Source organism: Leguminivora glycinivorella, chromosome 8 (assembly GCF_023078275.1).
Source record: "Leguminivora glycinivorella isolate SPB_JAAS2020 chromosome 8, LegGlyc_1.1, whole genome shotgun sequence".
Taxonomy (NCBI): Eukaryota; Metazoa; Arthropoda; class Insecta; order Lepidoptera; family Tortricidae; genus Leguminivora; species Leguminivora glycinivorella.
In genome coordinates, this window is record NC_062978.1 from 19393146 (window position 1) to 19415865 (window position 22720).

Sequence of the window (22720 nt, forward strand, 5' to 3'; positions counted from 1 at the left end):
TAAATCCTAATAATAAATGGCGTCAGACGTGTTATAAAAAAATACTGATGAAGAATCTGCAGTGGTCTGTTGAAAGGGATATACCGTATTTGACCTGCGGTCTAAACGAATTAAACCCAAAGAGATTGTTCAAAATGTCATCATCATCCTCCCTGCGTTGATCCCGGCATTTGCCACGGCTCATTGGAGCCTGGGGTCCGCTTTGACAACTTATCCCAAGATTTGGCGTAGGCACTAGTTTTTACGAAAGCGACTGCCATCTGACCTTCCAACCCGAAGGGTAACTAGGCCTTATTGGAATTAGTCCGGTTTCCTCACGATGTTTTCCTTCACCGAAAAGCGACTGGAATATCAAATGACATTTCGCACATAAGTTTCAAAAAACTCATTGGTGCGAGCCAGGGTTCGAACCCGCGACCTTCAGATCGTAAGTCACACGCTCTTACCGCTTGGCTACCAGCGCTTCCTTGTGCAAAATGTAAACACCTCAATTAAAATTAAGTTAGTTTTAACACTTTCGAAACCGGGCTCTACGCGGCGCTACGACATTTTCGCTACATACGGGGAAACCCATGTAATCGGCTACGCATCTACGAGCGGTGTACCCGACAGTCGGGTTCTTGGTAGCGAAAGTGTTAAACTACACTTGAATCCATACTAATGAGTGTGAATTCTCGCAGGTACGCACTGTATTATTCGCAAATACTTTACCACGTAAGATGCTCGTAACTAGTATACCTTGACCTCCCGGCAGTACTTTTTTTTTGTTTAGAATATTGAGCTCGCGAGCCGTTCACTTAACTATGTTCGCTGTTTCGCTATTTGAAGGTTGGCTGGTAGAGATCGCTGTTTAGCGATAAGCCCGCCTGTTGTCACCATAGTCGTTAATTTCATTGTATTTTACTGTATCATTTATGTTTTGAGTGCAATAAAGTATTTTATTATTATTATTTGTCTGTCTTTTCCATATCTCGGGCCCATGGGGTCCCGGACCTTTGGGAGGCATGCGTGGGGCCGAAGCCAACAGCACAGAGGCCCTTTTAGACATTTTAATCTAAAGGCAAGGGATACACGTGGCGTATACCATCCCCGAGCGCACAATATGATACAACCGGAGATGGTCCCCGCCAGGTGCAAAGACTATTGCAGTGCAGCACTTTTGTGCTGCGATGGGAGCTAAGGTCATAGGTTATTGTTTTGAAAGTTGGATGAACTGGTTAAAGGGCTATGGGAGGAGACTATCGGGCACCTGCCGTGACAATTAGTCTCACAATTGTAAAAGGCAGGCGGTGACTCGCCAACTGATTGAGTGGGCCCTGCAAAACGGCCGCACGCACGGTGCGACAACAGAGCAACACTTGAGAGTGGCTAAAAGGTTGTCGAGAGGTGAGTCTGCGGTAGCTTGGTTCCTGGTGTTCCATTCAGCAGGCCGCCGGCGTTATGACATTTTACACTTCCATCCTGGAGCATAGGTCCCGCTCTTGCGAATCCACTCTGGCCGGCCGGTTAAGGCAAGCGCAGAGGCGAGGGCTAGATGGAAGTGACCTCTGGAATAGGGGTCCGCGGTGTCGCCACTCACCGTCAGCTCGCCACAAGCTGCCCCCGCGGGCTTATTATTATTATTATTGAGTAATACGTTTAATTGGGCCATATTTTTTTCAAAGTTATCCACCCCACTTTTATTGTAACATGGGTATTTTTACGCGATTCATACTCAGAATCGCAAGATGTTTCGATCCTGATAGGAGAAAAAAAATGTCCCGAGACTTGCATACATTTTTTAAACCTTCCATTCCGATACGGCCATACAAAATGTATGAAAAAATGGTAACGGAATGGCAAAAACCTTGGGATTTTTTTCTGTATTACGGTTGAAAGAGCACGTGATTCTGAGTAGAAACTACATAAAAATTCCAAATAAAAACGCGGGGTGGACAACTTTGAAAAAAAACCAAAAAAATGGGCCAATTTCAAAAATCTGGACTTACATTGACCGGGATATATGTAGTCCATAATTACGGCTCTAGACTAGACTTTTCGTAAAAGGATTAGACATGAAACTATACAAGTTTTAGTGCCACTCTTAGCAATAGACTTGAAAAATACCGAAATTGTGATATCGCAGTGACAGGATTATAACCCATCATCCCCATCACAACCTGAACCCAAATTCCCAGAGACCACTTCAACGACACCTACTGGAGGAATTGTAGTGTTAAAACATTTCGTAATTAATTAAAACTTGTAGGTTAGGGGACCAGGAGGTGAGGTGGGCTATCGAACTCCCGAGCCAACGAGACTCGCCAGCGGACAGTCGGACAGCTAACTGATTTGATGCGGTGCGGACGTGGCCTTTAGTTTTACTCGATCAGTTCGGCGCGCGGAGAATTTTCGGCGCGCTCGGTGCCTCGTCGCTGTGACGCACTCACGGGTATAATTTGTGTTGTTACAAAATCAAGTTTTTCCGAGTCTCGCTAAGCAGCCAGGCCTAATCTGCAATGTTTTTAGACTCGCTGCGTTACGTTTCGTGAATCGCCGGGCTTGTTTGGGTGCACCCTCAGCCGTCTCAAGTGGTCTGCAAGACCGTGACTTATCTATACATCGCTATGCGGTTACGTGAGGATTTTTTCACAGATGTTGGATTTGACTTAGGCTAGTTTTAGTGTCACTCAGACCGACCGCACGGAGCGAACCGCACTGGACTGATATGTAGTAAGTTTAGGAAGCGTTTTAGAGTAAGAACGGGTCAGCGCGGACGACAACACCAACTTCATACAAATTAGGCTGGTTTTACGCCGTGTCTTGTGTGGGCGACGGTCGCGCGACCGTCGCCATCGCGTCTCATACTTCCATATCGATAAGGTTTGATTTCGTATGCGTCGCATCGCCGTCGCGCGACAAACGCGCGACCGTCACCCACGCAAACCACGGCGTTAGTGTCACGCGGACCGTCCGCGCGTATTTTTTTTTTTTAACATGTTAGTTGCTGTTTGGCCACTCCTGGGGCCAGTTACAGCTGCGGTATGAGTGAGATCAGTGGCGCGGCCTGAGGGGCCGCGCCACTGCCAAGTGAGAAGAGAAAAGGAAAAGTACAGAATAGAAGAAGATAGATGATAGATTAGTATAGAGAAGTGAAGTATACAATATTTTATTTTTAGAAAATTTAATGAGTTTAATTTTTATACAATAATATTCATGATTGGATGAAATAAAAGTTATGTTTTGATATAGGATACAATACAAGACCCTAGGGACCTAGGGCGGAAGGCCCTGTGTGGTGTCGACTAACCTTCTGTGTTTTTCCCAGTTTGGACGGTTTTTATAAAAATAATCTTTGGTTTTCAGCGACGGTTTTGATTTTGCTCGGAGCTCTTTTATTATTTGAGCTTCTTTAATTTGAGCCAGCGTTATTTCGTCATCTGAGTCTAATAAGACATGCCTCGGCCTACGTACACCTTTCCTAGGTGGAACCTCAGGGGTGTACACCGAGGCCTGTCTCACCAGGTCATTGCTATGAGTTGATGCTTTATTGAAATAACGCTGGCTCAGAATTTTAAAATGCTGGGCTATTGTAGGGATTTCCAGGTCTTTGTGAAGGTCTTTATTTTTAATATACCAAGGTGATCCGGTGATTTTTCTTAGAAATTTATTTTACAGTAATTGAAAGCATTTTAATGCACTATTAGATCGTTGGGCAAAGACTATAGAAGAGTAGGATAGGACAGTTCTTATTGCTATTTTGTATATATATATTTTATTTCTTAATGACCGTCCGCGCGGAGCGATCCGCGCGACCAATTTGTATAAAGTTGATGTTGTGTCCGCGCCACTCTATAACGCTCCCTGAAGTTAACACATTATTAGCCCAGTGTGGATCGCTCCACGCGGTTGGTACGCGTGACACTAAATAAAAGGGTCGGTTGCATCAAACCGTCTGTCACCGTTAAAGCGCTCGTTAAATTTTATTGTATGGGAAGCTCCATAGACGTCTGCTGCTTGACGATGATGTGTCTGTCAAATGTGGTTGATGCAACTGGCCCTTAGTATGCGTGACACTAAAACCAGCCTCAGAGTTAGGCTAAGGTAGAGGCAGTAGATATGTGGCGATCCTGGGAATTTGGGAAGTAGAGGGAATATCTAAAAGGCACATCATTACTCTGCTGCAATCGATATAAATATTATAATAGTAGAGAAACTGTACAATAAAATTTAGGAGACAAGGTATTTAAAGAATCTTCATACTTACCTATTTAATATACTTACGTTATAGGGAAAAAAGTGCTTTGCTAAAAGAGTACAAACAATTGCATGCTGAATTTTATACTAACGTGCAACGAAATGTAAAATCTTGTTTAGTTAAAAACATAACGTTAATGTTAATTATAATACGTCCTATTCTAAACAAAACGTTTAAAATTAAAAATGTGAAAGTATTCTTTGCGAATTTACTACAACATTCTAGTACGCTCAATTGTATAACAGATATAAAACGTATTGTCATTGAAATTACAACCTTACTATGTCGCTTAAAAGCCAAATTTGGTTTGAAATGGTACCTGTAAAACGTTGCTTGATTGCCTTGGTAGGGGAGGTGACAAACGGTACAGCAATTAGGAAAATTGTGTATAGAGATTATAATTAAACTTGCATACAGGGTGTCTCGGGTGACTGGACCCAGTTCGCAGGTAAGCCGTTGAACCCTGTAAGTGTAAGGTGATAGCATATTTGTCGCAAGTTTTTGGGGCCGTTGATGTGAAATGGATATATTACATTTATGTACCGTCATAAATTGCAAATACATAATATGGTGGTATTCGTATTTTCGACAAAATATCCGATTGTCTAAGATTTTCATTCTATGTTAATAAAATAATTAGGACACATCAAAAAGAATAAATGTTCAATGTATACTGGACCCCTTAAGAAAACTTTCTTTCCTGTGGAATTTTCTTTTAATTGGTATAAAAACAAGTTACATGTGTTATGATATTGCCAAATGGAATGTACTAATTCGATTAACAGCGACTTTAAATAAGCTTCAAATAAGAGTTTTGAATGATTCACGGTTATTTTCATTATACTTATACATATTGACGCTGTCTATACAACTTTAACATCCACCCGCCTTCGTCAGTTTTCCGTGATCATGATGCATGCAACTGCGTCGAAATATCGGGAGCTCGACAAAAATCAAAAAGGTAATCACGGTCTATATCCCGGTCAATATAAGTCTAAGCTTCAAATGTTACATCTGGATATGATAGAATTTTAATTAAAATTGGAAAATCAGGCCGTCATACTAATTACCTCCCTTTTAGGTGTACTAGGCTGTACCTTAGAACAGAAGACCTTGGTTCCATGCACTTCATGTCAGAGATCAACCATAATAGACTTGATTTAGAGTGAGGTGGCTGGCGAATGGAGGTACAGCAAGGCAGGTGTACGAAGATGGCGTGTAACCAGGTAAAAATGTCAAAATCTGTCGCAAAGGTCGGCACCACACTTGTGTTACCTTCCCTGTCAAACTTACGTACCTACTACAGACAACACGTCAAATGTAGCTCACGACAGCTCTGCTCATACCGACATTACCGACGATTTTTTGCCAAGCCATTCGCTCGTTTCATCCAACCGACCGCGCCAACAAGGTCGTTCTTTTGAATCTAGAGGTTACCAGTATTCAAGGTCACCTTGTATTCAAGTATTTTCTTTACATTTGCTGCTTATTTACAAACTATTAGAGCTAGATTATTTTTTAACATAGACGTGTTACTAAGTAACCACAATTTCAATTTACTTCCAATTTTATTTGTTTATTTTATTTCAGACGACTCGAAGCAAACAATGTCGGGCATGGGTTGTTAAAATAACCAATAAGATTTACTATTTACATTTCTTCGAAACAATATGAGTAAAAATATTAAAATACGCCTTTAAACCGCGTCCATATTGGCTCATATAAAATTATTTGTTATAAAATTATTGTTTATACCGATTTGTGCTCCGAATGATCATTTCTCATAATTTTACTTATCATAATTGTGTTTCATTATTATCAATAGTACTACTATCACTGTTCATAATAATAATTTAGCCGAAAATTGTTAATCATAAATTCTATACAAATATTTAATAACATTCATAATTTTGTACTTAAGAAAATCATTCATCATAAAATTATTTAAAAAGTTTTGGGGAAGTTCTATGAAAAACTTGTGCCATTTGTAGAAGCGCGCTTGGAGCTTTTACAGTGACATACACAATTTACATTAAAAAATCGTTTCTGGGTTGCTCACGGTCAACCTAATACGCTCCTCCTCGCTACGCTCGTCGTCGCACCTAACTGGACTGTCACATGTGATTTCTGTTCTGTTAACAATAACATAACGATAAATTATATTACTCGCAATCGTTATGATCAATAATTATATAAACATTAACATTAGTATAAAATGTATTTATGATGAATGACATTATGAACATAAGTCATTCGAAGTTACGATAGTTATTAACATAAAATTGTTTTAAATAATGATCGTTATAATGTAAAATTGTATGAGAAACATTTTCGGACTACCAATAATCTATAGGCATATAATTAACCGGGCAACTAAAATATTAAACGGGAAGTTAAGTCGGGCATACAATAATATAATTTGGCTGTGTTTTAATATTGTGGCGACAAAAAAAAATATATGAGCCTCAAATATTAAGCATCATTATTATTAAAAAAACGGCAGCAAATTTCAAGCGACAAAAATATTTCCGAGGAACATTAAACAATACTTTGGCGACTAAAATAATAATTGGCACCTAGTATTGCAAAGCGTAAGGTTTTTAATATTTGTAGTCATATAGATGTTAGCACCTAAATAATTATACTTAGCTCATCGTTTAAAGTAGTATTTAAATTGCGGAGGCAACTAAAAAAATTAATTGGGAAGTAGGTTTTTTAAAACACATATAAAATCGTTTCTTTGTGAAGGTGAGGCGATTTCGTGGCACTTCATTCCTTTCTGTCTTGTTGTTATTATGTGTATTTTGTCTTGCCTGTATTTATTCGTGAAAAATGTTTATTCTATTCTATTCAAACATCGTATTTGCGACCCGTAAACCACGAGTAGTATTTAAATATCTCTATAAGGGAACGCGTACCAAATCATTTTATAATAAGTACACAGCAAAAAGGAGTGTATAAGCTTCTAATGGGTCGGTAACCCGCATATGATACCCCTTGAATTACAGGCGTCCATAGATTACGGTGACCACTTTCCATCAGGCCGATCGTATGCTTGTTTGCCAGTTTGGTATTTAAAAACATTACCATGATAATCGTATAGTATAATATTACAAGAACAGAATTATTTACTGCTAGCAGAAAAGTGGGTTAGGGTTAGGTTATTTTTTTAGTAGAATATAAGTCCTACCAAATTTTGCTATGGCATGATTCTTAGATAATTTGTATAAACAAAACAACGATAGCAAAAAGGAAATGAAATACAGTCCCAGAGGCACCGTTAGGTACGACGACGAGCGAAGCGAGGAGGAGTGTTAGGTATCTTGCATCCCCAACACACATGACTCGCTAATATCAAAACAGAAATAGGAAAAAGATGGACAACTTTTTACCGCCTAAATATTATGCAAACAAAAATCTACGGAAGTACTCTTAATTTAGAAGATTATTTTGCTCATGAACATCATGCCAGCATAAGATTCGATATTTTAAAATCTGCGGAACGATTTATGCCAAAGCATATTCTGAGTAAGGTTTTCCTGCCAAAAAAATGAATCTTTCAGAGTGATGTTAAGACTGCGTAAGGCCGGCCTTAGATTCGATAGAGTAAACGTAATGAAAAGTTAAATTCATTGTATAGAGACGAAGTTGCCAGCTTGTTTGGGAGTCCAAACACCTAATTTCTTACCCATAAGTAATAATATTTTGTCGACCATTATATTTTATAAGAATCCTTTTTTTTATTAAAATGAAAGCTCAGGTGAAGAGTGCCGATGTATAAATTTTAAATGTACTTTTTATGTTAATTTGCTATATAAATATTTTAAAAGAACTGTATATTTTATATTAATAGAGAGCCGTTTTCCTATTAAACTGTATCTCTTAAATTGTTTCCAATATAATAATTCAGTTGCCAAATAAATAGTTGGTACTCGCGTCTGAATAAACCGTAGCTGTAATGACATTAAAATGATACCTCATATTTAAATAATTTGAGGCCACATTTTAGTCGCCAAACTATTATTTTTGATACCCATTTCTATGGTTATTTAGTCGCCCGGTTAAATACGTGCCTAATCTATATACCAATTTTATATGAACTTTGGCGCACCCCTTTAAACCATAGTATCACCAAGACTGAAATGTACGTATAGAAAAATAATCTAAGGACAAACCATGAAACTCATTCAACGTGTTTCGGGTTTGGATTTGGACTGAGCTGGAACGAGGCCAAGACAGTGGCTCAAGATAGAAAGGTGTGGAAGGATTTTGTGGAGGCTCTATGCACCTATGGGGTGCCCTAGGACGATCAACAATAACAAAAACATTCACCGTGTTGCCTCCATGTGGCACTTGTAAACGTTTTGTGTGTCATAGAGGTCACTCACACTCATGTTCACAGTAGGTGATTTGCTACCGTGAGTTGTATATCCACGTCGTCCCATCTATAGGCAAGTGATCTATTCTATGTGCGAAGGGCAAAGTCTGAATACCAACCCCACCTATTCACCCCGTTAAATATCCAGTTTGCAATTCGCATTGATAGTTTGGATTAGTCGAGTCTAGATAGCGAAGCGGAGGCTAAAATATTGTGATTACTTTAAGTCGCCAGTCCATAGGTGTTTTACAGGTCGCACTTCGGGGAGTGTGCTGAAGAGCTACACGAGCTTATTCCACCGTCCCCATTCTACCATCGGACTCTTAGACGCACAGCCGGTTTCCATCCTTACTTGGTAGATATTCCGCGAAATCGCACGAAGCGCTTTGCTTCTTCTTTTTTATGCGCACTGCCAAGGAGTGTAATTCCTTGCCGGCGCCTATATTTCCGAGCTCATATAACTCGGCGACCTTGTCTTTGGCTAGTCTGTGACCAAGAGTAAGACCATTCATAATAATAAAAAAAAATGGTTTTCATTTAATTCTGTAAAATAATTATTACACAGTCTGCTTTCTCCTGTCACATAATTTTTAATATTTATAAAAGTTTTATCTTTGAAATAGTTTCATTTTAGAATTATTGTCTTCAAACGTGGCACTGTCATATCCGATCCACATACTATATTTATACTATAATATACTATTTATAGTTATACCAAAAGTCAAAAGTTCGAATCAATTCATATCAGGATTTTTTTTCAGTGAAAGGCGTATTGAACCTTTTTATGTTGTACTAGCTTTTGCCCGCGGCTTCGCACGCGTTAGAAAGAGACAAAAAGTAGCTTATGTCACTCTCCATCCCTTCAACTATCTCCACTTAAAAAATCACGTCAATTCGTCGCTCCGTTTGGCCGTGAAAGACGGACAAACAAACAGACACACATACTTTCACATTTATAATATTAGTATGGATTTTGTGGGCATGCTCGAAGCCGTGAACAATGACCCACATAACAGTTCATTTTTGTAGAGAGTTAGTTACTGTAAATATCAAATGTTTTGTACTCTAAAACTTGTTTTTGTAATGTAACCACCTCTACTATAAAACTTATTTTTTTTTTTGCATTAAGTATAGGTAGGTAATATGCTAAAGGGAATTGCTACAACTACGATAGCATACAGATCACCATTCACCGCGTCAAGTAGATATAAAAATCATATCCTCCAGTGTCAAGCAGCCCTAACACACCCTCTAATTGTGACAATGTACCGTTGATAGGGTGAAATCAACCAAATCGTCTGCCGCGCCGCGCCGTGCTAGGCGTGCGGTGTACATCGTGTAGGCGCTTACATACAACACGTATTATGTACATGTATACCTAGTAGGTAACACATGGAAATGACTAAGTTCATTGTTAATGTTCTTTTTACGTCAGAGCAAATACTTATGCGACTTTCGTACTTAGAGCTAAATATACACCGTGTTTTTTTTGTTTTCCGTTAAATTCGACATGTCGTTAGGTTCATTATCAGGAACCACCCTGTATATCACTTTTAATTAAATTCGCAAAAAAAATATTTCATCGTTTTCATACATCATGAATGAATTAATTAGTGTGAGAGACCGTTAAGTTAGTGTCGAAAGCGTTAGTAGTATAATAAGCTTATTCTTACCTTGAGTATAGTGCATGCTATTCAACGTCGTAGATCTTCCATCGGTCGTTTCAGTTACACACTCACTCGTATTCACTCACCTAAAACAAAAAAAAATGTTTATTGTAACAAATAGTGCAAAGTTGTGCTGCGACAGGGGGCGGTAAGTAGTTTTACAAGAACGGTGAAAAATCTTACGGTTTTACAATATCACTACTATGTATATAACCACAAAATTAAAATTTTGAAAAAAACCCCGACCGCGACATAGTAGACCGATTTTCATGAAACATGGCTAAGAACACTCCCGACTAACTCAGCTTTCAGACAAAAAAAATAAATCTAAATCGGTTCGTCCGTTCTGGAGCTACGATGCCACAGACAGACACACACACAGACAGACAGACAAACAGACAGACAGACAGACAGACAGACAGACAGACATACAGATATACAGACAGACAGACACGTCAAACTTATAACACCCCGTCGTTTTTGCGTCGGGGGTTAAAAACAAGCGCAAAACGCCATAACATACAACTATAATTTTACACAACAGTTTATAAAATATTTGCAAAACTATGTATTCATCGCATGCTGACAGTTCTAGACTATGAAAAAATCTGTACACGTAAACAAAAGACAAAAGAAATCCATAATTCCATAACGGTGAGGCTGTTAGCACGCGCGCAGCACGAAGGTTGGTCGTTCCGTCGGCGTCGCCTACAACCAGTTTTTAACCCCCGACGCAAAAACGACGGGGTGTTATAAGTTTGACGTGTCTGTCTGTCTGTCTGTATGTTTGTCTGTCTGTCTGTCTCTCTCTGTGTGTGTGTGTCTCCACAACACGCCGACGGAACGACCAACCTTCGTGCTGCGCGCGTGCTAACAGCCTCACCGTTATGGAATTATGGATACCGCTGCCAGCGCGCGTCTTTTGTTTACGTGTACAGATTTTTTCATAGTCTCTGTTTGTGGCTCCGTAGCTCCCGAACGGATGAACCGATTTAGTTTTTTTCGTTTGAAAGCTGAGTTAGTCGGAAGTGTTCTTAGCTATGTTTTATAAAAATCGGTCCACTATGTCGCGGTCGAGGGTTTTTTCAAAATTTTAATGTGTTGGTTAGGTTATATATGAAAATATTAAATTTTCTGTAACTATAGTCAGAAAAGAAATATTGGGTACACCTAGGGCTGGTTGTTTTCACAAGAGAGCCTAACTACATTTTCTATAAAGAACCGAGTTTGCTTCAGACTTTTATCTTTTACCTTCAGAAAATCATTCGAGACGTTGATAGCATGTTCGGCCCTTTTTTTTTTGTTTAGGGGGGGGAAATGCGTTCCGCATACCACTCGGGTGCGAGGGGGGACCCGAGCGGTTATGTGGGACTCCCGTATTGGCTAATGAGGCCACGGTATACCCACTAAAAACCCCCCCACATGCCACCTCGCCGCTTTGTTGGCGGGGTTACCGGAACACTTGCGCCCACAACGGCGACCCCGCCGGCGGCAGCCGCCCACGTGCAGCTCCTACGCGAATGCCCAACGGCCCTCCACAATGAGTGCGCCAGATGTCAGAGCGCACCTTCCTCCTCGGCCACTTATGGGTACAGTGACGAGTTCCGGCGCCCGGCGGTGGAAATGGTCTTTGGTTCCACCGCTAACCAAGTCGGCCGCAAAGGATAGGGAGAGCGGCGCACCGTAATACCGGCACTCCTCTTCCGTTGCAGCCCCACCGATGCCGCTACAGCGGAGCGGCCCCGCCAAGGTCGCAGGGGGTAGGGAGAGTGACGCACCGCTATACCATCACGCCTCTCCCCCTGCGATCCCACCTCGGCTACCGAGGGAGGGCACAGAGCGGCATCCCATACTGCCGGATCTTCCCTCCCACGGCAGTCCTCCCAAATGCGTCTCAAGTGGGCTTTACAAGCCCATTTGGAGCATCCTCCTCGGGCCAGCTCGCCCAGCAACAAGCCGGCCCTGGGTACCTCTTAGCTTCACCGTGGGTGACCAGTCCACGGTTACTAAGCCCCCCCCCCCCACCACGGCAAGGTGGGCACCCTCGGGGGGGAGCATGTTCGGCCCTTACCTAACTAGTATCCTTACTTGTACACATACTCGTAGAAGCAGTTACTAGCTTATACAGTCGCAGTATCGTACACTCGTGGTAGGTGCCAAAATGTGTCAAAGCACCTCGTTACGGTGGCCTCTATTATACGAGTCGCCGTGAACTTGACTGGACTAGTAATAGTTCCTGGTTTCGAATCCCGGTGAGGACATTTATTTGTGTGATGAGCACAGATATTTATTCCTGAGTCATGGATGTTTTCTATGTATATAAGTATGTATTTATCTATTTAAGTACCTATGTATATCGTCGCTTAGCACCCATAGTACAAGCTTTGCTTAGTTTGGGGCTAAGTCGATCTGTGTATGTTGCCGCAATATTAATTATTCATTTATTTATTTATTTATTTTGGTTAGGGCTACCAGAACATCGTTTTCAATTCATTTACGTATCGATGGAGTCCGTTAATTTCCTCTTGAAGTAATTAGTAATTAATTGTATATCATTGACACTGTAACTGTGTGTATTTTGTTTCTTTTATAATACAATAGAGTTTGTACACACATATAGAAGCATAAAACTTAGTACCTAATTTAAATAGAAAACTCAATATACATTAGTACCAATTAAGCTACCAAGGATGGTGCCGACATTTCCTCGCGGTATCGCAATACTGATACGTTGTGCGTGGAATTAACAAGTTCGTTTATTCATGTAAATAAATACATTATCTTTAATTGACAATTAACTCGATAGCTAAATATAAGACCTTTTACGTGGTTCGCGTTCCCTTCCATATAATACAAAAATAAACAATGGCGTTGTATTAATGTTCTCAACGCTTAATTTTCTCATTACACACTTATAACTATATGTATATTTGTATAAACCAATTGTGTGTACTTTCAAATATTTCCGCTAAACTTTTTTTTATACAGAAGTCACCCAAAACCCTGCACACATTAAATATTTTATCAATGTAAAATATGTCGTCGTATTCCACTACGCTTTTACTCCCAACTCTTTCGCGTTAGCAACATCATTTGGCTCCGTTCGACATGACGGGATTGCTGGCAGGCATGCACACAAACAGGTGTTCTCGGGCCAAGCGGAACGCATAAATATAGCAAAACACAAAGTTATCGATGCCACTAAGCCTCCTTTATTGACTGGAGAGCGCAGCCCTAGCCAAATGACACAACTGTCCACTCACCCAAGCCTTTTTCAACTCTGATTCCAAAGTATAAGGTTTGGATTTCATTGTAGGAAAAGTTAGGGTTGTCGCGTCTATTTTGACTGAAACTCGGTTTTGCAATAATGACACCCTGACAGGCACGGTGTGCACAAAGTGCGTTTTGTATCGTTAATCGATACGGCCATATTGAATCTGAATACAAACTGCCGTTAAGTATGGCAAGCTACGTGATTTGCCGAGCTATGGACCTAATCAGGCTGCAGGAGCATGCAATATTGATGGCGAGGATACTTACAAAGTTGTTTACTAAGTTTTTCTACAATCGCACGGCAAATAAATCTTGAACACTACTGAAAATTAAAGTAGGTACAGTGAGCTGCGAGGAAAATTGAAACGAGCGACGATATATTATTTCAAATCTACACGAGTTACGGATTCTCTCTTCGCACGTGTATCGTATGACGATTTACTGTACTCGTACTTTAAGCGCTTTAAAGTTTCTTTGTACCTATTGTAAATAATTGTATAACGTGTTTATTATTTATGTTTTTAAAATAAAAGTGATGTACAACGTTACTTATCGATCTCGGTAGATACAAGGTACAATAAACATTCAAGTTCCCATTCTCAAGTACCCCGATCTAATTTAACTTGTTCTTAGCGAAGCGGACTCGGCAAAAATTCATTATTAATGCAGCGATCCTCTCCGAGGTGGCCTCATTGCGAGCGGCTGCGTCAGCGGGTTTTAATTCTGGTTTATGGCGGTTTGAATCGCGTTTAACTTGTTATTTAATCACGAAGTTGACTAAAAATGTGTAAGTGAATATTTTGAATGTGAGGTTTAGCTTACGCTTGCATTACGCTTGGCCACAACATAGTAGGACGCCGGGGACTAGGCCAATTCTCCGTCCCCACATAATATGCAGGCCTCCTTGTGGGACGACCTTGATATTATAATTTAATGTCAAGGTCAGGCAGGTGCTGCGCTCTTCACTAGGTAGCCCAAGGATATTTTAAACGAGATATCTTGTAATTGTGTTAAAGTATGTCAGTGATCATCAAAATAAATGTTTCTAAAAGAATGTCAAAAGATTTTCATTTGTTTCGATAGACCGAGTTAACGAGAAAAATGTTTTGATACGAAGCCATTAAAATTAGACGCCATCATAACTTCAGTCAGACAGGAGACTGGATGCTGTCACTTACCTGGAAGCCTAGGTTTTTAGAATTCTATCTATCTTCTATCTAGATTACGACACTGCGACATTACAGAATGCGACATACAGAACCAGGCTCCATAGCCGAATGGCATTTCTGCGCAACGAAGAGCCATCGAAACGCCACAGACAGATTTAGTCTGGCTCTGTCGCGCCAATACGCAAGAGCGATAGAGATAGATAGCTACGAAAAAGATATTATCGTGAGGGTTTCGTGAGTGTTTGTGCATTTGGCTACGCACACAGACCATGTAGCTTACTGTGCGTTGCTTACAAGATTTCAATGCTGCCTCATAAAAATAGAATAAGTTGCCATTAGATTAAATCCATAAATTGAAAAGTGTGTGTGTGTCTGTTTTTTGCCCGTCCATCACGGCAAAACGGAGCGATGAATTAACGTGATTTTTTAAGTGGAGATAGTTGAAGGGATGGAGAGTGACATAGGCTATTTTTTGTCTCTTTCTAACCCCCATTTCCCTAAACTGGGGGGTGGAAATTTGTACGGAACATTCCGCAATTTTAGAATTTAACACGAGCGAAGCCGCGGGCAAAAGCTAGTAAATAAATAAATTGGAAAGTACCAGTCACCACTGGTCCCACGCCTCGTCCAAAGCGAGGCGGACATCGTGCGACGTCTGCAATCCGATTATAACAGACTGTAACGTTATAATTGTTTTATGGACAAACACGTAAACGGTCCGGTTCCCATTCTTTAACCAAGTTAAGAGCTTTGCAAGTTGAGAATGATACGATTACGGGTTCATAATGATATTGTCTATTTTGTGGCCGAAAGTTAGATCCGCTATGTAAAATTTTGAAATACTATTATGTCTTACCTACCATGTCTTACGAAGACCAAACAACCACCTGTCCAAGCAAGGACTGACTTGGAATACTCCCGGATCAAGGGGGAGAGGTCGCCCGCGAACTACCTGGAGACGGACGGTGGAAAAGGAGGCCTCCTCAGTGGGCCTCGGCTGGACGCGCCTGGAGCAGGCCGCGTCGGACCGGGAACAGAGGAAATCCTTCCTAAGAGCCCTAAGCCCCTGATTAGGGATAACAGGATCTAATCATCATCATCATCATTAGAGTTGGAAGTTCCTTAAGGTGGTGCTTTTGACAAATTAGACAGTTTCTTTGAAGGTTGCCAAAAATTTAATTTTTTATATCGTTTTCTGAAACTTTAGTGTCAAATCATGTTTTTAAACATCATAAATTGTATGTAAATAGAGAAATGTAATTTTAGAACAACATACATACATACAACATGTATACAATCACGCCTGTATCCCATAAAGGGGTAGGCAGAGCACATGAAACTACTAAAGCTTCAGTGCCACTCTTGGCAAATAAGGGGTTGAAAGAAAACGAAACTGTGACATTTTAGAACAAAACGGGACTTAATCGCGTAAACACTTACATTTATATTTGGCCCGACGTTTCGAACATCACATATGTTCGTGGTCACGGGTAGACTGGCGAGGAATTGCATCAACATCTTCTAGCCGCGCGAGTTTCTCGAACTACCCGCACTTGTTCTTGATTATTCACTTTTGCGCTAGTAAGTGTTTACGCGATTAAGTCCCGTTTTGTTCTAAAATTATGAGTGCAAATCGTGTTAGTCTAAATCAATATATGGGGAAGTGTCTTTGAAAACTTAGAAAATATAATGCCTGTTGACATAATCATGTCCGTTTGAAAAGGCTCTCCTCAACTATAGTTTCCACTACAAGTGAAAAAAAAAACTAAAGCATAATATAACGGAACAAATATTACAAAAAAATGTGAAAATTCTGAATATATAGGGCCCTTAAAAGTATAGATTTGTTAAAATCAGTTATTTCTTTCAAAAGTGTTTTAAAAACGCCCAAGAATATCATGAAATAATAAATATATCTATCTCACTAACAGTAAACATAACCATTACTTGGAAAACGTTTCATTTAGATAACAATCTTCTCTCAGGACCAATCTTAGTTTATAAAGCACTCCATTTCAGCTTTCAACTCAGACTAAGTAATGAGAAATCTTCTTTAAACTAGTGTTTGACTAACCTAGTAATAGAACGTTCAATTTTAACGTTTCAGCAGGTAATTTGGAAATATGACTAAAACGGAGGCCTTACAGAGTTTATTTATAACTATTTTCGTGTTCTTTATGACCGTATGAAGGTGCTATTTTTTATGATATAAAAGGCAAACGAAAAGACAGATCATCTGCCGGTATGCGATTCACTTGCGACACCAAAAAAGTTGGAAGTGTAGTATTGGCATTTAAAATGGGAGTACGTTTTTTTTCTTAAATCCAAGAAAATCGTTATTAAGAATCAAATTTACATATTTATGTTTGAGTAAGTATGTAAATCGTTTTAAATTGAATCTGGTGTAATAATCAAATAGTGATAGTGGTGTCTGTTCTAAGAAAAACATGCGTGGCAACGTAGTACCTATCAGTGAGTGACACACTGACAAAAACCTGGCTTTACATGTGAGGGAGTTTCTTATTAGTACCAATTATAGACCAGTATGTTAGTGGTAAAGTAGTTCTTGTTAAGAAACAGTTCACAACATTCTGGACATAAGATAACCCCAGAGCGGAATGTCTGCACGTACAACGGTTGACAATTAGGCGCGGCTGGAAGCCCCTCAAACGTAAGCCGGAGCCAGACGCTTTTATTTCATCTATACGTATAGACGATGAAATCCTAGATGTGTCTGTTTTTATGCGAATTAATATTGTTCGCGCTGCGGAAATTTCTTGAGACGTAGGTAATTGGCGGCTAAAAATAGGGAAGTTTTTTTGTACTTTCATTATTTTACGCCTTGCACGAAATAAAGCACTGGATAAATTATTGGGAAAATCTGGGTAGTAGTTAGTTTAGAAACATAATCTACACATGATTTACTTTAAATAAATTTTCGTGTTCCAATTTCGCCAAACAATGAAAGGTCGAAAACGTCTCCCATGTAAGTAATCAAAAGTTGTATTTTTACCAATTGCAGTCTCATATTGTCTTCGATTAGCGCGATTATTTCATGATTATTATACCTACTCCTAGTTCATCATCTCGGCTCGGCTCGTGGGAGCTAAGGGAGCTTGTCCTCATAAGTTTGGATAGGATTAAAAATTTATTGATAAATAATTATTAGTTTCAGATCTAGTGTAGTAACGCCGTGGCTTGCATGGGCGATGGTCGCACGACGGCGATGCGACGCATACGAAATCAAACCTTATCGATATGGAAGTAGACGATGCGATGGCGACGGTCGCGCGACCGTCGCCCACGCAAGACACGGCGTAAGTCATTCGTATAGAAACGTTAGTGAATTCTCGTCATTACTCATGTCATACGTTTTTAAGGCTTCTTGCGTGTTGACTTTTTATAATAGTATTATGGTTTTATACGTTCTGCTTTATTTTGAGTAGAAACTATTTATAAACTTCAATAGAAAAACTAAAGAAGAGAAGAATATCGTAAACGAAGTGGTCAATTGGCCGAGTTGACGTGACTGTTTCTTTACCGTCAAACCACCCGACCATGGCGAAATCCCGATGAAAATAATTTATTATATAATGGCGATACATAAAAACCTAGTTGCAAAGTTGCGCCTATAATGGAAAGGATGAAGAGTGGCAGGTTGGCGTGGTACGGTCATGTAATGAGGAGGGATGAATGTCATGTAGGCAAAAGAATGTTGGAGATGAAGGTTGATGGTTGGAGAGGGAGGCCAGGGGTAAACCCAAACAACGATGGATGGATTGTGTGAAAGTGGATATGAGAAAGAAAGATGTGAGTGTTGAGATGACGAAAAAAAGATAGAGGAGAATGGAAGAGGAAGACGTGTTGTACCGACCCCACATAACGTGGGATAAGGGTAGGAGGAAGAAGAAGAAGACATACAAATCTATCTAAGGTAAAAACAACTGAAGCAATTTAACAATGTAATCAGGAAACTAACAGTCAAATTCTATGAGAAAATTCGACAAAAAGAACAAAATACCTAAGGTGAAGTCTTGGCTTTCTTACCGACCAGTGTGTGCGTTATGTTATGCCTGCGACATTATCAACAACTTGCTTACCCTATAGACAAAATCATGGTTAGTCTCGCGTAAAATGATCACGCGATATTTTCCTGAATTTTTGGTTAGAATAGGAGACGTAAGTACGTCTTACTTTAAAGTTAAAGTAACCACGAAATTATGAATCTGAAATGCCTATCGACTAATTAGCTAGTAGCTACCTTATCTAGCTCTATGAGGTAGGTTTATAGGAGACGTGCTATCTCGCCCCTTATTTTTTTAACCTCAAAGTCATCTCATCATGCCATCAATACACAGCTCAGAAGCACCCATTTTTGTCCTTCCATTATTATGGACCACTTTGCCTATGCACTATCAGGGCTTCGCTACAACTAGTCACACTATCACACCGTAAAGTTTATGTAAGAGAATAATATGTCAATACGTTACAATACAAGTGCAACAAATAGGAAATTTGCAGATAGTCGCGGTCGCGATAAATTTAACTGTGACAAAAGGGACCATATTATAGATTATATTATAGTTTTTAAGCAGTACGCCTTTTCTATTTGCTCTTCTATCTGTCTTTATTAATTATTTTCCCTTTAATCTTATCTATAGACGGAAGTCTAGTATTGTGATATTTTTTTATTATTTTTGCTACTTAACTAATACTTTCCATTCTTCGCCAGCAGCACTTTCAGCACTTTTCAATCTTTATCCCTTTATGCCATTATCCATGTTGTGTATGCTTAGAAGGCGATGCTCCAGATGCAGGTCTTTATACCTCTCGTATCTATTTAAGACTAAATTTAATTTACAATCCCTCAATTGAGCTAACTTAATTATACATTATACATATACAATCTACTTAATAACAGTAACTATAATTCTTTCAGGTACTGACAGAATCCCAGAATAAAGTACGATTAAAATAATGATAGAAAGACATGATATCACGATCCCCATTGAGGAAATAACTGAAGAAGAAGAAGACGAACGAGAAAATAGTTACTAAGTGGAAATCCCAACAAAAAAGTCCAAAGAGCAACCCACAAAAACGACAATCATACTGCGTGGAAGATTTCAGAGAAATGGGAAAATATATACATTGATATAATGAGGCAAAGGACCAGGCCAAGTAACCAAGACCAACTGTATATAGGAGGCCAAGACCCACACATGGTTATAGCGAGAAGATAGCAAAAAGTTAAGATACTCATTTTTTTGACAAATAAATATTTCATTTCATTTCTTTCCAACAATAACTTAGTAAGTATCTAGAGACAGGAGACATAACCGCAGTAGTCAGTCTCTTTTCTTTCAGTTCTCAGGCAGCGTCGGTGTGACGGCGTCCCGGAGCAAACATGCTCGACGGCACTGTTTGCGTCTGCGTTGTCGCCTGTTTGCAGAACGGCTCTTATAACATGTTTTGTTTGCGTGCTTTTAGTCTCCCGCTAAATTAGATGCGGTATTTTGAGATATTTATTATGTTCGCGAATGTGGATTATTTTTTGAAACTCGGGGTAACTCCAGCCAGCGTGTTCTGGTCTAAAAAATTAGAAAAAGGAGAGTAAGGTTTGGAGCCTTAACAACGGTATAAATGCATTCCTGGATATCGTTTCTGTAGCGCTCCGCTCCTAGACTATCTCAGAATTTTCCAGTTTTGTAGCGGAGCAAATATAAATTAAAATATAAACCCACAGAACGGGTGGGCGATGAATGAAAACATGGCGAAGTAAGGGGCCCGAAGGTTGGAATCTAATGCATTATCTTATAAGGATAAAATGCATTTTCTTTTTATGTTTCTGGAATACTTACAGTTACAGTCCAACCAAAAAGAGTAGAAATTAAAAAGTGGCAACATCGTAGTGTCGTCCCGTTCTCACACATATTGATTTGAAAAGGATGACACTATAATATTGGCACTTTAATTTCAAGTCTTTTTGGCCGGACTGTAGGTACGATCAATTCGAATAATCAATCACATAAATACCACAGCGTAACGATCGAGTGTAAACTACCATCCACCCAAATCAGTGTTTGCTCAATCGCAGTGAACCACTTACCTAGACGACATTTATTTCAGCAGATTTAGTCTCTTCTAGCTAGATGAAAGCAAGCTCCTCGCGAACAAAACTATAACAAGCTGGCCACTAAGCCATAAATTTGTAAAGCTGTCAGCGATCCTCAAACATCTGTACAATTCAGAGGAAAACCTCACCCTCCCGGAGCCACAAAATTTCAAGCGCGCATGAAATTTAAAACACACATGCCTTGAAATAAATGTTCGCGGAACAAATGTCGTCGGCGATTCTTTCTCACGGGTTTGGGTGTGCTGCCTTCTTACGCAGAGCGGGTGGTGCAAGGCAAAAGAAAAACTCAAAAAGGTATATTTATTGTATTTGTATGTCTTTCTCATCACGGAACAATGGTGTTCCGGATCTATGGGAGGCGTGCGCGAGGGCCAAAGCCAACGCGTAGAGGCCCTTTAAGGGGTACACCGAGCGGATGTTGCCCTTGCCCGTATCATGGGACACACGTAGAGGTAACACCCGCCAGGGTGTAAGGACTATTTGAGAGTTAATGGTATCTAAAATAAACTGGGCTATTAGATGAAAGTGATGGACTTAATACTGGGCTATGGGATAAAATACCGGACGCTGCCTAATAAAACGGTATGTTATAATGTAAAAGATCCACTTCATCTCAATAGATAAAGTGTGCTGCTTTTGGCGTGGCCAAGAATTTTCTCTTTTATGATCCTTCAGCATCTTAATCCTTAGTCGAACGACTCATTATGTGCGTCTTAGCTATGTTTATTGCAATACCAACTTAAAGACCAAATAATCTTATTATGTAATTCTTCTATCATTCAGATGTCAATCGTTCATGGCCATGACAATGCTCTTGTTTTTCAAAGCATCGCCAAGCTAGAAATGTTTGTTGTAGGATGATTGTAAAGAGTTTGGGAGATAACGTGTCACCCTGTTTCACACCTCAGATGAGTTATTCCTGTAATGTACTATCAGCTGCAAACATGGAGAAATTATGAATGAATTCATTGATAAATTCGCCATGCACTTTTGAAGCTGATAGTACGTTACAACTTAAATTTAAAATACCTACATAATGGCTATGTTTAATTTGATGAAATAAATTTCACTCTTTAACCACGCCATGGACCAAAAACAAAGTCGTTTACCAAACGCTGCCACTCATGCTTTGGCCTAATAAAGCTACCTCGAGTAAGAGTTGCTATTTTTCCCATCTTAAAGCCTTCTAATATCGTGCCTGCCTCGGGCCGGTTGTCATTTGTCTGCCGGCAGTACGCAAACTTTGCCTCACTGTTTGAAAGCACTACATTATATCCGTTCCTCTTTATCGTCCCCATCTTGTGTAGTTCTGGGATGTTTTTATCGATAACGCATTGTCTTGCGCGCAATATTAAGTTACGCAATATTAACAGTCGTTTTCTGCAAAAAAAATTTATAGATATCTTCAAATCCCTCGCTTGGAGTTGTCGTTTGTCTATCTGAGAACGCCAACATTGCCTCACTGTTTGAAAGCACTACATTATAACCGTTCTCTTTATCGTCGCCATCTTAGTAGTTAAGGGACGTGTTTATCGAAAACGAATTGTCTTTGCATAATATTCAGAATACGCGCATGAATATTGAAAGTCGTCGTTTACTCATTATATGCAAAAAAGAACAAACCACTCTTAAATAACTTTTAACGACTTTCTCCTCTTATTCTGGTCAGTTTCATAAATTAGTACCTAAGTACCTACTTACTAATTGTCTTCACTCACGTTTTAAATATTTTTTTGCAACCCTTTCGAAAATTTTAGACATCACTGGCAACACTGATATTGGGCGGTAGTTTCCAGGATCGGTCTTGGGGCCAGATTTGTGAATAGGGCTGACCTTAGCTACTTTTAGTTCGTCCGGAAA